Source organism: Manacus vitellinus, unplaced genomic scaffold (genome assembly GCF_001715985.3).
Source record: "Manacus vitellinus isolate BGI_N305 unplaced genomic scaffold, ASM171598v3 scaffold_68_pilon, whole genome shotgun sequence".
NCBI lineage: Eukaryota > Metazoa > Chordata > Aves > Passeriformes > Pipridae > Manacus > Manacus vitellinus.
This window is the reverse complement of record NW_021940744.1, coordinates 2,307,683-2,320,074: the sequence shown is the minus strand read 5'-3', so window position 1 is coordinate 2,320,074 and position 12,392 is coordinate 2,307,683.

Here is a 12,392-nt window from a genome sequence, read left to right as displayed (position 1 = left end):
CTGGAACCTTCACAGATCACAACACTGTGAGCTTTTTGAGCTACAATTACAGTATAAATGCCTTTCAGGACTGTTAAATTCTACAGTTCCTTTTGTGAGACAACTTTTAGTATTTGGTAAAAACCCACTAATTTTTTACTCTAGAGCTTGGCACATTTGCTGAAATTTTATAGAATAGGGGAGAGATTTTATTCAAATCAGAATTACCCACCAGTAATGACACCATAGGTTTTTGGAATGAGAACTTGGTGAGCTTCACTCCTTGGTTGCTCAGGGACTTGTACACACAGTGGTTAATTCTCTGTTGCAGGATTTATTCAGATGACTTTAGAAGGCTAGTTTCCTAAGATTTGTTTACAAAATAGAAGAGATAACAAACTGGAGAAGGGCATGGAAGAAAAATGCTCTCTTGAAAGTAAACACCCTGCTGGCAGCAGAGGGAGATTTGGGCACCAGCTCTCTGAGCAGATTTTAAAGATGAGCCAAGGAACAACATTTCACATTTTTGACTGAGCAAGGGGAACAAACTGTACACATCAGCACAAAATTTAGTCTGAAACCACAGGGTGTAGAATTGCCTGTGATGGCTCAGGAACCTGTTTCAGATCAGACACAGGAGGAATTGAACTGGGTGAGGGGGGATTGTCCCTTCTGCTCTGAGCTGGGGCAGCCTCAACTCGAGTGCTGGGGGCAGTTTTGGGTGACACGACGTAAGAAAGATCTCAAGCTGTTGGAGAGTGTCCAAAGGAGGGACATGGATGTGGTGAAGGGTCTGGAGGGGCCACTGAGGAGCAGCTGAGGGTCATCTCTCCCCCAGTGCCTCACCCTCAGGGTGTTCACTAGGGGTTAGGAGCCAGTCCAACCCCAAATCCTCAAACTTCAGAGTGTTTCTCATTCATCTGCATTGCTTTGCTGTGCAGATTAACAGATCTTTTCCTGTCCTAATGTCCTGTTTGATAAGACAGACATAACCAGGCACCTCAACTGGCTGTTTTCTACAAGAAATTCCTCCCAATGTCCAGCCCGACCCTCCCCTGGCACAGCTCGAGGCCGTTTCCCCTTGTCCTGTCCCTCGTTGCCTGGAAGGAATTAGTCCAAATGGAACGGTTCAAAACGAGTTTTCCACAATAAAAACCTTTATTGTTTGGCTGCAGTCACTGGACAAAGGGAGCAGACACTGCCTTCCGTAATTATTGTCTCTGTCAAATTAATTTCCATGGGGCTGGCTAATTATGGGACCTCGAAGCCTCACTGTTATTGGCTTTTCCTTTTGTGTCAGTCTTGTTTGTATCTTCTCATATTTGAGATATTTCAGAATATACTGAAAATCTGAAAACTTAGAGAAGTGTGGGGAAAATAAAATAAGAGTATGAGTGTTTCACCATTTTTTATTTTCATCATGTGTGACATACAAAGATTAAAAGGAGACAAGGGAAGCTTTCAAAGAGAGAACATGAATGAGTAGAGTTTGGGTTGGCCCATGTGCACTGCAGACCACACCCTGAAGTTGTTTACAACCACATTAGGTGTTTTATCATGTGTTAAAAATATTGTTTTCTGATTTTGAGTGAGGGTGAACTGTATGAAATGGTGGGAGAGAATCGTGTGTGTTGAAACTGCTCCCTGGAAAAGGCAGAACTTTGGAAAACATTGCCTAAAAATTTTGAATTCTCAAAATTGGAGAACGCAGTTTTTGTTCTTTTGTACTGATAATCTCCTATTAAACATGAAAAGAAGATCCTTCTTTTATTTCTTCTGCATAAGAAAGAAGAAATGGAAGACAAGCTTCTAAATATTGCCATTCTCTAATTCTGGGGTAGCTTTTAGGAATGACAAGGCATAAAAATGTTAGCACACTATAAAAATATCAAAGGCAGTCGTTCCTTCCTTCCCAGTTTTATTATTCTAATAAACAGAAACAATTTCAAAGAGTAATTTTATGTAGATAAACCAATCATAATAATTACCCTTTTATTCCTAATGGGAAGCCCTCATGAAATCTCCTGTTAGTAAGTCCTACATCTCTGAATAATCACATAGTTATTGTGATCAATGTTCATTAGGATAATACAGAGCCTGGTTTATGGGAGGTGTAAAAAAAAAATACAAAAGACAAGGAAATCCCTCAGAAAAAAAATCCCAAACAAAAACCAAACCAAACCAAACAAACAAAAAAACCAACAACAAAACCAAACCAAACCAGACCAAAACAAACAAAAAAAACCAACAACAAAAAAGGCAAAAACAGAAACAACAACAAAAGAAACCAAAACAAAATACAGTTTGGTCATTTGCTGCAGTGCTTTTAGAGTTCATCATATCTGAGCCTTCTCAAGGCTAATCAGAAGAGGATATTAATTCCAACGCCACACTGACTCAGTTGTGTGATCATTTCCACACTGGATAAACTCCTTATTCTAAAATTTCCCCCCCCCTGCAGACTCACCATGCCAGTTTGCCATCAGATATTCTTGATCCATGTCAGATGCCTCAGACAACTCAATGTCTGCACTAAGCCAGTGCAGAATAAAAGGCTCAAGCAAAGCAGGACAGGTACACAGACGAGCCCTGCTGTCATTCCAAGGCCCAGAATTACTGTCACCCCCTCAGCACATCCCATGGCTCGGGGGGATTGGCAGGAATCTCCCTTTCCTGAGCAGCAGAGTTCCTGGTTATCTCCTTTCCTTGCCATCCCTGGGGTTTGTGGACACGAAACCTCAGCAGAAGGGCAGATCTCTGGAGATCAACCCACACTCATGTTGTTCCTGCAGAAAACTGGCCCTTTGGATTTGGGGCTGTAGTTAATCCCAGAAGGAAGCAGGTCTCTGAAGTGATTCCAGCTCTGCAAGGTCAGCCCTGACACCATCCCTGCTCACTGCACTCAGCATTCCCACCTGTATTCCTGGAAGGGTTCAAGGCTTCTGGTGTGACTTAGTTGTGGCCTTCTAGTGCCTGAAGGGGCTTCCAGAGAGCTGGAAAGGGACTTTGGATAAGTGAATGGAGGGACAGGACACGGGGAACGGCTTCCCACTGCCAGAGGGCAGGGTTAGATGGGATATTGGGAAGGAATTCCTGGCTGGGAGGGTGGGGAGGCCCTGGCACAGGTTGCCCAGAGAAGCTGTGGCTGCCCCTGGATCCCTGGAAGTGTCCAAGGTCAAGTTGGAGCAACCTGGGCTAGTGGAAGACACCCCTGCCCATGGCACTGGATGAGTTTTAAGGTCCCTTCCAGCCCAAACCATTCCATGATTCTGTGGCCATGCTGGCCACTGGACTGAGCTTCTCACCCTTGAAGTATCACAGTGTGGATGTTCTTTGGCCCTTTTTGAAAAGTGGCAATGTGAAAAATTATTGTGTCCTTGCTGGAAGATGCCAAGAAACCTGAGAGTAAAACTCTACGGTTTCAAAAAATCCCAGAATCCCAGATTCTCCGTTGCAGGACAGCAGATATGCAAGGAATGTGGCAATAGCAATCTTTTTAGTCTCACCTCATTAGAAATCAACTTTCTTGTAACATTTTTCTATAGGAAAAAACCTGGGTTTATGTCTTCCCACATCACCCACAGAAAATAGTTTAACAAAGGAATGTGCAAAGAGTTCTGAACTGCAGAAGAAGCAGTGTTGCTCTGGAAGGAAGATATGTAATTGGGGACAGGTTTTCTTGTTTATTACACAGCATTATAGGGTCAAGGAATGGTTTGGGTTGGAAGGGATCTTAAACCCCATCCCATTCCACCCCCTGCCATGGGCAGGGACACCTTCCACCAGCCCAGGTTGCTCCAAACCCCGTCCAACCTGGCCTTGGACACTTCCAGGGATCCAGGGGCAGCCACAGCTTCTCTGGGCAACCTGTGCCAATCAAGAGCTGAGACAGCAAATTCCCAGCAGTACCAAGAGGGCAGGCACAGGTAAATCAATACATCAATTACTGCCACCTGGTCAGAGAGAAACTGAGGAGAAAAAACTTCCCAAATGGTGAAGCTCAGCAGTGTCAGCATTTTGGCATATTCAGAAGCAGCTGCTTTGTGGTATCACGCAGCAACAACCTGCTTACCAGAGCTCTTAGGGGAAAAAGAAGATATTTTTGATATTTTGCTATTTCTGGTGTTGCATGTGGGATGCACAGAGTGGGAGATCCAGCCTCTCCCTGGGCTCTATCCTTTCTCAGAGCTATCCTATGGGAGAAAAAAAAGGACAATAATTATTTCCCCGTTATGTCTGAAAGATTCAATGGGTTGTGAGGGATAAATAGAATTCTTAGTTCTCATTACTCCTCTGTAAAATCACAAAATACATGTTTTAAACTGCCCTTGATATTTTTAGACAAAGTTTATTATGGAGTTGTAAGGCCTGGGTTGTCCCTTTAAGCAAAATGAACAATTCTAAATCAAATAGCAGAAGTTAAGAAACAAATTAATGGTTTCCAAGCTTTCATCTCCTCTGAGTTATGGGAGCCCATTTTGTCATGCAGTGTTTTTCACTGAGCAACTGTTGCCAAAAAAATCTGCATCTTAATCCCCAATTCCAAGAAAGATGACAACCTCTTTCTGGAAATGATCAAGCCTATAACGTGTATTTCAAATCTTTTTTTTCTTTCTGGGTTTCTCTGCTTGAAAAATAACTTCAGAAAGTTCTTCAGGTTGGTTTATATATTTATTTTTTTCAGTCCCAATCACAGAGATGTCATCCAGAAATTTGTCATTTAAGGATGCTCCCTGTAAGACATTTCTTTGTGAAAGGGGAAAAAACAGGCACTAATTTAAAAGAATAAAGGGTCAAGTACTCCTGCTCCCAGTTACTTATATTTTGGCAAATTTTTCAGTACTTCTCTGCATTATTTCCAATACAACACATATTCTTAGAAACCTGCTTATGTATTTATTTATTAGTTTGCTTGGCTTTTGCTTGTTTGTTTGTTTTACTTCTCTGATACACAACACAAAGTTTGTTTTGCCTCCTGTTAATAAATTTCAAGACATTTTCTACGAGGTTTTCATCCAAAATCATGAGTGGTTTAGCACATCCCACGTTCCAGAGCACCTGCACACCCCCGTGTTTTATGGAGCTGTGCTATTTATTTTATCTTTAGTCCATAAGTACGATTTTCATAAACATCAGAGGAAATATTTGAAGTTCTGGATGCTGTTTCAGACCCATCTGTCACAGGAGAGAGTGGAAGGCTCAGACAAAGTTATTAAAGAAGCCCTGCCCTTGAGTCACGAGGGGCAGAAAGGACTCCCTGGCTTCCTGAGCTCCTCAGGGAAGGGTTGAGGTGCAGCTGAATCCTATACTTAGCCTTAAATTCCTTAAATTTAAGGAATTATAGAGGTGGGATTGAAGCACTTTGTCCTACAGGTTTTAACGATGGCAAATCAAATATATTTATATAAATGAATTAGCTATTATGACAAATGAACAGACAGAAGATCTTAATCAGAATTATTTCCTACACAGTGTAAAAGCTAAAAATCTACTAGTAGAGTATAATAGAGCATAAAGTAGTATAGTTTTGGCAGTAAATAAATTGTGTAGTAAATAATTCTGATTAACATCTTTTGTCTGATCATTTGTAATAAGAAATGATTAGTTTTATATAAATATTCTCGTTTTGCCAATCATGAAAACCTGTGGGACAAAAGTGATTTTATCACACCTCTGTAATTCCTCAAATTTAAACTACTGACATAATCTGAGGCTGAGGTTGGATTCAACCACACCTAAAATCCTTCCTGAGAAGGGGGTTAGAAAGCCAGGGAGTCCTTTCTACAGTGTTATAGGGCATTGAGGACACTGTCCCCATATGAGCTGTGGGTGTTATAGGGCAGTGTCCTCACTGTCCCCATATGAGCTGGGGGTGTTATAGGGCAGTGTCCTCACTGTCCCCATATGAGGTGGGGGGTGTTATAGGGCAGTGTCCTCACTGTCCCTGTGAGCTGGGGGGTGTTATAGGGCAGTGCCCTCACTGTCCCTATGAGCTGTGGGGTGTTATAGGGCTGTACCCTCACTGTCCCTGCTGGGTGAGGGACTGCAGGAGCTGTGGGGTTGTTACAATTTTCCTTGACAGCCACTCCAGGGCTGTCCCATGTGGCTCCAGGTCCCACCCCACCCCACCTCTGTGAGGTTCCACCCATCCTTTCCCCCTCCACACACACACACACATCCCCCACAAGGTGGTTCTGACCCAACAGTCCCTGATCTGGTGTCTAACACGTGGGAAACGAAAGGAAACCTGAGATCCTTCCACAAGTGCTGTGGTCACACAGACACAAATTAATTACATCTCAGACGTTGCTGCATTGAGGTCTGGAAATAAAAAGCCATCTGGTGGATTTTCATCACTTATCAGAACATCTCTGCTGAAAAAAAAAAGAGTAAAAACTCATTACGGAGTACACTCTGTAATATTAAAATCTAAATTGCAGAAAACACAAGAAATTAAAAAGTGTAATGAATATAGCATGTTGTGCAGTTTGAGGGAAAATTAAATGCAAAGCAGTTGTTAAAATGACTAAGTAATAGAGCACATGCTTGCATTTAATTTGGGGGATAAAAGTTATTGCAAAAAATCATTGTATTAACCACATAATTATCTATATGTTGGCCAAGTATTGAAAATTATGTAAGTTTAATATTCTATCTTGCATACATGCACAGTAGAAAAAAGAAAACTCTGTTATTTGACAATGATGTATAAAAATACCTAGTGATATTGATAATTTTCTACCTTTTTTAAGAACTTTCTTTTAGGTAGGTCCCAAATAATTTATCAGACAGCCACCTGTTATTTGAGAAATCAGATTAAATTTATTTTTTTTCAGTCATAGACTAATTTTTTATATTTTTTTATAATTTCTACACTGTGTCCACAACAAATGAACAAACAATAAAAAATTCCCAGGTTGATTCATCTTATAAGAGGATCAGTGACAAAGACACCAGTGATCATTTCTGTGTGTATTTATAAATCTGTATTTATTAAAGAGTTGTTCTTATAAAGTGTTTGAATTTGGATGGAGGTCAATTCTATAAAATTTGAATGCTCTCAAAGTCTTCACAAGCTGAACCTTCTTATTGTTTCAAAAGGGTCTCAGCTGATGGGCCACAGCATTTTTTTAATACAATATATATGCACTCTGGCAATGCTTCCCTTACTCTAAAAGTGTTTTAAGATGATATCACTTTGCAAAGATAAAGGAAAAAAAGGGAATTTTGAAAGCAGAAACTTGGAATAGAGGGATAAGGAAAATAACTGGTTGGTACCAGGTTTGATTTGCCAACAACCAGTTGGAAAAAGTGACTGATTTGAACAACAAATGTGAGGCCCATCATTAAAATCAGCTTTTGCACTGAAGAACACCAAGGTAGTAACTGCATCCTAAAACCCTACTTGTGAGACTGTTCAAATACAACTTAAATTAAATGAATGAAATGAAATGAAATGAAATGAAATGAAATGAAATGAAATGAAATGAAATTAAAGAGAAACTGAGGCTAGGTCACACAAGGAAGTTTCACTGAAACACAAAAGCATACAGCACTTTAAACTCAAATTTTACTATAAAAAATAAACAGAGCACTAGGAATTAAACACAAGCAGAACTGCCCTATGAGGTCACTGAGAGCTTGGCTACACAGCTGGAGCAATGGGAAAGAAGATCCCTTTCCCCAGAAATACATGTGCCCTGGATTTTGCCACCATGGAGAAATCCATCTTGCAGTGTCATCAGGACAGTTCCTGAGCATCCCAAGGCGCTGCCTGAGCAGCAAACACACCAAATGTCACCATCAGTCAATCAGGCTCCCAGAAAATATTGATTTATAGCAGCATTACACACTGGAGAGGCATAAGAAATGCAGGGATTAGCAGCATCCCAAGCACAGAGGAGTGTCAGTGAAAAGTTTGATCTTTATCCTCTTGTGCCAGGGGAGGTTTAGGTTGGAGAAGAGGGAAAATTTTGTCACAGAAAGGGCTGTCCAGCCCTGGCACAGCTGCCCAGGGCAGGAGTGGAGCTCCCATCCCTGGAGGGATTTAAAAGCCCCGTGGCTGTGGCACTTGGGGACATGGGTTAGTGGTGGCCTTGGCAGTGCTGGGCATGGTTGGACTCCCTGATCTTAGAGGGCTTTTCCAACACAACCACTTCTGTGATTCTGACTCTGTTCAAGGTATAACTCCTAAAGGAAGATGTTCCTGCACCTGCCATCAGCGGTTTGCTCAGAAATGATTTTGTGTCTTTGTTGACACTGTCCAGGTGATTAAATCTGTACTAATTGGAGTGACACATGGATGGAGATTACTTCAAAATGAGCAAACAAAACTTCAGTGGCATGGATGAGATTTTATCTCCATTCTAAAATCAAATTAACTTCCCGAGACACTTTAATTTTTCAGGCCTAGCCAGGCACACTGAGACACAGTGGAGACAATTTTGGGAAGGCCCCCTCTGCAGATGCTTTCTGACCTCCTAGTTGTGGCCATGTCCACAGACCTGAGGTCATCTTTTGAAATCAGAGGCAGCTCCAAGCTCAGGAACAACTCTGGAAAACCTACTTAGTTGTGGAGCTTCTCCAGGCAGCAGATAATTCATTGCAATAAGACCCACAGCTGCCTGCAGGCCACAAAACCCTCCTGGCAGGAGCTGCAGGGAAAGATAACATTTCACTGGCTGTCTTTAAATCATGTTCTTAGAACAGCAGCAGCATAACCCAAATTTACAGTATCAAACAACTTCCATCCATAAAGATCCCAAAGTGCTACATAAAGAAATTACCTCACCTCCAAGTAGAATGTGGAGTCTTTTTGCCTCAACACCAAACACATGGTGAAGAAAATACTTCATTCAAAGGACTTAGAACAGCCTAAATAAGCCAAATGGAACCACTTGAAATGGAATATAGTTGAAATCTGGGCTTACACTGGTTCCTCTGGAAAAAAAATTATCCCAGAGTCTTTAATGATGGGAGATTATCGAGATGGAAAGGCTGCAGGGGAGAGGGTTTTCCAGAAAGGAAGAGATCTTCCTTCTTTCCTTTTCCCTGTTTTTAATGCTGCAAATGTTTTTAGGGATTGCAGAACACCTGAAGAAATGTTAACTGGAATCCTACAGTGAATTGCATGTGCCATCTACTGCAGAAAAGTAGTTAATACTTAATAAAGCACCACAAAGAACACGAGGGAAATGAATCCTATTAAGTGTGAATAGTTAAAAAGGGCATTGGCTTCCAGTGTAGCAGAAGAGTACCAGGTAGAAAAGGTTGTTAAAATTGCAGTCCTGAGGAAAAGAGAAGGGAAGAGTTGTTAAAGAAAATAAACTAACACAGGATAAGAAAATAAAGGGCCAGAATTGGAACAGATTGTTTGGGTGACACTGTCATAAACAATCCTGGAAGGCACCAGAGAAGGAAACAGGAGGAGAAATAACTTCAAGGCACAGCACATGTGGGGATCAGGAGAATTTTTCACTGTGGCATGAAGGAGCCTTGTCAGATCCTGAGGCTCAGGGAAGGCTGAGGAGGCAGGACAGAAGTGCCAGGGATTTATGTGTCAAAATCCTCAACAATTCTCCGGAGTAACTGAAAGGATGAAGCTGCTTCTATTCACTGATGTTCTCCTTAAAACTTCCTTGTGAGCCCTGGGATTATCCAGAGGCCTCCCTCTATTTCACAGGAGAGTGGAGGTCAAAGGATACCTTTGTTGGCTGAAAAGGAAATCTGCTTCCAGAGCTCTACATGCCAAAAATAGAAATTCATAGAGAAGACAAGTCCCTTTTATGTCTTTGATGGGATCCCTCACTGGCTGGAAGCCTCAGCTTGATGCACAATCATCATGGATGAAACACAGTCTGACTCTGTGTTCCTGGGTTACAGCTTTGTCCTGCCTAAATTAAAAATAAAATTAAATTAAAATTAAATTAAAATTGAAATTAAAATTGTGTACAATGGAAGTATTTGGAGGCCTTGGAGCATCCTGCATTTCCTAATCCTCTTTGTTAGTCCATAAGATAAATCTATTTTGGGAACAGCATCAGTATCCACAATATTCTGTCTGTCTGGAGTTTAATTTGGAAAGCAGGAACTCATTTACTTTTTCTTTTAGAACACTCTCCCTACTGAAATCACAGCTAAATCCATGTCCCACAAAGGATTGAAGATTGAAAAATTTCCAAGTGTCAGGGAGGGAAAGAGAGGGAAATAAAGGGAGTAACCCCAAATACTTCATAAAAGTAAAGCATTGAAGAAAAAAAATTCATAAATTATTGATTCTTTAAGTAATAGACGTGCTGACAGGATGAGTGCAAGTAATTAATTAATTCAATGACCAGACTAAGCAGATCATTTTCTCTCTCCCTCTGTTCTTTCCACATCTTTTGCACATTTGGCTGTGAGGAAGTGGCAATGATAAATATTCCACTGAAAACAGTCAGGCAATGGATAAGTTGGAGAAGAATTTAGGATTCTTTTTTCTGTGACTTGGAGTTACTCAGTGTGAAAATATTTAGATTTAAAAGCAAAAAGTGTGCTGGTTTTAAGTATTTCTTTCCAGAAACTATCCTTGTTCCTCCTTGTGCAAAAGAATATTGGGAGGATGCAGCTTTTATACAAGAAAATGTCAACCATTAATAGAGAAAAAACAACTTCCCCTTCTGCTCTTAAAATGATGTGTCAGAGCTCACCCAAGTTATTCAAACTATTGCATTTTTTTTCCTCACACCGTTATTAAAAATATAACTCCTTGTTTGATGTGTATTGACCCTGTCAAAAATACCTTTTCAGGTGGATCAAATTATTTACTAATTCCTACTAAACTCACCAAATTGTTTTAATAATAAAATAGCACAGAAACCCAAAATCCCTTGTTTTATGTTGGCATTGACATTATGTCCCACTAGAATTTCCACAAACTCAGTTAAACCTGAGGTGGTTTTTAAGCAACACAAGAACTCAATTTTTGTTCTGTAAGAATCATTTAAACTCTTGTTTTCCCATCAATTTGGATAATCAATTGTTTGGACAGATCCAATGAGCAGTTGCTGATCTCCACCTTTTTTAACCACATTCAAGGCCTTGGGTTCATTTCATATGTTCCATGTCCAGTTGGCTTGAGGTGATCCATAAAATTGCCTTTCCCCTCCACAGGAGATGGTCTCAAGTTGCACCAGGGCAGGGTTAAATCAGATTTTGGGAAGAATTTCTTCACAAAAAGGTTTGTCAGCAGGTCTGTCCAGGGCAGAGGTGGAGTCACCACCCCTGGAAACCTTCAAAAAAACATGTGGATGTGGCCCTTGAGGAATGTGGGAGTGGGGCTAGGCTGGGGGTGGGAAAAACTACAAGTTTTGTCTATTCTGGGCAAGTATAAACCTGAAAATCATCAAATTATTGAGTCACAGGGTCATTAAGGCTGCAAAAGAGCTCTAAGGTCACCCAGTCCAGCCACCCACCCAGCACCACCACAAACCTTCCAATATAAACAGACATTTTCATTTTACTGCACTTATAAATAATATTAACAGTGATAATTAATTACTATTAAAGTAGCAGCTCTCTTGGAGGTGTCTTTAGCATCTTTGAAAGAATTTTGAGCTGTAATTGTGTACTTTGGCTGGGATAAATGACAATGGAATCTGTCACTGCTAAATGTTCTCTGTGGTCCAGATTTGCCAGCTGAGCATCAGTTTGTTAGTTTATAGTTGTTTACATTAAAAGCTGTGAATTTACAGAGAGCTAATGGCATGTTCTGATAGCAACAGAATTAAATTAATACATTAATATAATTAATTCTATTAATACACCAATTGATACATTAATTACAAGCTCTTCTATTAATATATTTCAGTATAAGCAAACTCACCAATAAAAGTTCATATAATACTGACATTAACAAATTAATATAAAAAACATATTTAAAACCTTGAAAGAATTTTAAAGGAACCCTGAAATGGTTCTAACAAGCTCCTCTTCACTGCTCAGTGACATTTTTGAGAAGATAAATAGATGCTTTTTTTCAGCATAGTCAACTCATTCAGTTATAAAATAATTTGTTCTACTTGTCATAATTTCCTGAGTTAACCAAAAAAAAATCCCAAACAACAGATTTTAGTTCACTGACATTCCAATTAATGGGAAGGTGAAGGAGTAATGAGAGTTGTTTAAGAAATGCCTGTTTTTCTTCTCAAATCAGGATGTTCCAGGTAATGCTTGTCCTTCCAGGTAATCCTGACAAATGGATGATGTGAAAGCTGCAATTTTTACAGGGGATATAAAAATTACATTTTTAAGTAGAAGGGAAGGTTTGGGAAGGTTTGGGAATGGAAAGGAAAAGAAAAAAAAAGAAAAAAGAAAAGAAAAAAGAAAAGAAAAGAAAAAAGAAAAGAAAAAAGAAAAGAAAAAAGAAAAGAAAA